This window comes from Myotis brandtii, unplaced genomic scaffold (assembly GCF_000412655.1).
Source record: "Myotis brandtii unplaced genomic scaffold, ASM41265v1 scaffold225, whole genome shotgun sequence".
Taxonomy (NCBI): Eukaryota; Metazoa; Chordata; class Mammalia; order Chiroptera; family Vespertilionidae; genus Myotis; species Myotis brandtii.
In genome coordinates, this window is record NW_005358435.1 from 3,348,920 (window position 1) to 3,353,342 (window position 4,423).

Below are 4,423 nucleotides of genomic sequence, written 5' to 3' on the forward strand. Positions count from 1 at the left end.
GTGGATAGAGCATTGGCCTGCGAACTGAAGGGTCCCAGGTTCGATTCTGGTCAAGGGCATGTACCTTGGTTGCAGGCACATCCCCAGTAGGGGGTGTGGAGGCAGCTGATCGATGTTTCTCTCTCATCAATGTTTCTAACTCTCTATCCCTCTCCCTTCCTCTCTGTAAAAAAAAAAAATCAATAAAATATATTAAAAAAAGAATTATGAACTGTTTGTGAGGAACACTATCATGTATACAGAATCATGGACTGCTTTCAGAGTTCCTTCTTGTGGCCAGAATCTTGCACTATTTGCAGAACACCTGTATATAAAACCATTAAATGTTTGCAGAGCCTCTTTGCGTATCAATATGGAATATCTACAAAGCTTCCTCCTCAGGAAGAATTTTCAATTCAAGGAATGTTAGCTGAACCCCCTTCTTCTGTGTATGAGGCCCCTATGTATAGAATAATGGGATATTGGCTGTATGGATTCATGAAATGTTAACTTAGCCTCCTGTGGTATAGAATCATGGAATGTTGGCTGTATGGACTCATGGAATGTTGACTGAGCCCCCTATGGTATAGAATCATGGAATGTTGACTAAAGCAGCCGAGATACAGAATCATGGAATGTTACTAACTACATCCCTCACTTTTTATTTGAAATGTTTAGTCTACATCCCTACTTACATGGTTGCGAGAAGTTAGAGATGCAAAGAGTCATGGCCAAGTCATGGAAGGTCTTAAAGATGAAATGAAGCGTGGACTTTGTTCTTTAAGTTGTATGGAGCCACCAAAGTTTTGGAAGTAGAAAAATGACATGGTAAAAATTATGTTCCAGGAAGCTTAATATAGTGAAGGAAGTAAACAGGATAAAGGGAAAGGTGGTAGCTTATAAAAATAATTTTTCAATTTTTAATTTTTCAAAGTAAAAATCAAGGTACTAATTGATTGTACTAAACTCAATAATCTTTAATAAATATGTTGATAAAATAAAGACTCATTCTTTAATGCAGGTTTAGCAAACGATAGCCATGGGCCAAATCTGGCCAACTCTTTTAAACCAGTTCCTCATATCTTACTCTCTCTTCAGAGGGGTTTTGTGGCTGAGGGTCAGAACCCTGGAAAAGTCTGACCATAGCAACTATGGGAGAGGCAGGAAGCCATGGGACCCTCACTCCCTGCTGCAGGGAGTGTAAATTGCGACATCCACTTTGGAGAACAATTTGGAAACAGTCTGTTAAGCAGAAGACGTGCACACCCTATCACTCATCAAATCCATTCTTGTGTGCATGTGTTCTGGAGAAATTCTTGCCCTGATGCACAGGATACACACAGAAGGTCGCTGTTCCAGTTATTATTGCTGAGTAACATCCGCTCCAAACTAAGTGGTATAAACCATAACCATTTTGTTATGCTCATGGATTTGGAGAGGGCGCTGTGGAGACAGCTGCTCTGGACCTTTGCTGCGGAGACTTGAAGGTTGAGGATGACTTGGCAGTTGGGATCTCTGCTGGGGTCACTGGCCAGAGCGCCTGGGCTTCCTCACAGCATGGTGGCTAACGACCAATCAACAAGTCAGAAGCTGCATTACTTCAGAACCTGTGTAGTGTCATTTCCACTTCTCTTCATTGACTGTAAGTGATTCGCAATCCCACCCAGATTCAAAGGTAGGGGAATTAAAGAAAGTTCTAGAAGAGCATGGAGTTGGGAAATATTGTTGAGGCCAACTTGGGAAAAGATTCTGCCACAGGTGTTCATTGCAGTGAACTATTGCAGACAGTTTGTACTCCATCCCTTATCCAAACCCCTTGCGGCCAGATGTGTTTTGCAATTTAGAAAATCTCAGAATTTTGAATGTAATATGGTACACACATGGAATATTTAAAAAACACTCCTTGAGAAGGATGGAACACTCTGTAAGCAAGAAATCTGAATATTTCCTCCAGCTTATGTATATTCACAATAAGTGTGGCAAAGATTACAGATAGCTTTCTGTCTACCAAGGCCCAGTGTTGACACTAAAGAGGTTCAGGTCAGGCCCCAGCTAGTGTTTCTCAATGGTCAGAGTGTCAGCCTGAGCACAGAAGGGTCTTAGCTTTGATTCTTGATCAAGAGCACATATCTGGGTTTCAGGTTTGATCCCTGCCCCCAGTCAGGGTGTGTGCAGGAGGCAACCAGTTGTTGTGAGAGAGACACATAGGTGTTTTTCTCTCTCTCTCTTTCTCTCCCCTCCCTCCCTCCCTTCTACTCTCTCTGAAAAGCCCTGGAAAAAAATCCTCATGTGAGGATTAACAACAACAACAACAACAACAAAAAGTTCAGGTCAGGTCAGGTCTTGCTGCCAAATAAATTATTAAAAAACTTTTAGGTTTCAGATATTTTAGATTTTGAATTGTAGCTAAGGATCAGTAATAGTGAAATATTGGATATAACCTAATCAGTAATAGTGAAATATTGGATATAACCTAATTAGACATCATCAGGAGAAAAGGAATTTAAGAAGTGTGGCCTAATTATATGCTGAAATACTATCCAGGAGGGAAAATGAATAAACTTAAGCTACATGTTTTATTGTGGATATATCTTATAAAAATAATGTCAAGAGAAAGCAAGTTACAGAAGAGTATATTTGTGATCAGTCAGCATAAGCCAGGTTGGCAGTATTGACAAACAGCCCCTATACTTTAGAGCAGGGGTGGGCAAACTTTTTGACTCGAGGGCCACAATGGGTTCTTAAACTGGACCGGAGAGCCGGAACAAAAGCATGGATGGAGTGTTTGTGTGAACTAATATAAATTCAAAGTAAACATCATTACATAAAAGGGTACGGTCTTTTTTTTTTTTTTAGTTTTATTCATTTCAAATGGCCGGATCCGGCCCGCGGGCCGTAGTTTGCCCACGGCTGCTTTAGAGGCTTAAAACAGAACATACTACATGCTCATCACTGGCCAGATGGAGTTGGGCAAGTTTCTTCAGGAAATTGATGCTTATCATGATCGAGAGAAAACAGTGGCAAAGGACACACTGGTTCTTTTTTAAAATTTTTTTTGACACACTGGTTCTTAAAGCTGCTGGCAGATAGTGATGCATGTCACTTCTGCTCTGAGCATCAGTTTCCTCGAAAAGGCGGTGCTTAACCACTGCCTGCCTGGAGGTTAGAAGGATGAACCTCATAGTCAATGCACAGTTAATTGGCATTTCTGGCATGGAAGCACTTAATGCTAAGTAAGGCTCCTGGGACCTGGAGAGCAGTTATGCTCATGTCAATGATCTTTATCTGCTGACTGCCTCTGGGAGTTTGAACTGAGGTAGTCATTGCTCTGTGATGTTATCACACTACTGGTGATTAGTATTTATGGATTGTGCAATGGCTTCCTCAAGACCGGTGCCTGGAAACTTCTCCAGTAGAGTTTGAAAGTGTGGGCAGGACACACAAGGCCCAACCTGTGCTCTCCTGGCATTTCTCCAAGGGACCTCACTTGCTTTAGACTACTCCCCTCCTCTAAAACCTTTAAGGGCTCCCTGTGGTCCACAGGAACACATGTAAGAATAGCGAAAGCTCCCATTGATTGAGCGCCTGTTACATGGCAGACACTTTATAGATATTATCTTAAATCCTCACAGCAACCCCAGGAGAAAGGAACGGTATGATCCCCATTTTACAGATGTAGAAATGGAGGCTCTGAGGGGTGAAATAACCAGCCAAGATCATAGAGGCAGGACTGGTTAGTCACCAGATCTTTCTGACTCCGGGGCCTTGGCTGAGCCACAGGGTCAGGCCCTCCCACCCCTGCCTCACCCCTCCCCTTTTCCTTTTCCTTGGAGGGACCTGCTGCTCCAGCCAGGCCGGCCTCCTCTCAGTGTTCTTGAGCAAGCCTGTTTCACTTCCCCTCCAAAGACCATCTAGAATCTCACCGGACACCTTCCCTGACTGCCTGCCACGGGAGTCCTGCCCTCATGGCACTGTACCAGTTACCCACTTTCCTGTTCATCCTGTCACTGGCTGCGAGAACCACCCCTGCATTGGCTATGCCCTGCCTATGCTCGGTGCACACCTAATATTGTTTTGGCATTCCTTCAACAATTATTGAGCACCTGTTGGGTGCCAGGCACTGTGCTAGATGCAAAGATGCAGCAGAGAATGAAACAAAATCCCTGACCTCATGAACTTATGTTCTGATACGGGAGACAGAAAACAAAGAAACATACATCTAATCTATATTAATTAAAGGTTAATATGCTAATTAGACCGGGAGACCAGACATCTTCTGAGCATCTGACTTCCTTCTGGACAAAGCCACGGTGGTGGGGGCCGAGGCAGAGGCGGAGAGGAGGGCAGTTTGAGGCCATCAGGCCAGTCGGGGAGGGCGTTTGGGGGCCATCAGGCCGGCAGGGGAGCAGTTAGGCGGTGATCAAGACGGTAGGCAGGCAAGTGG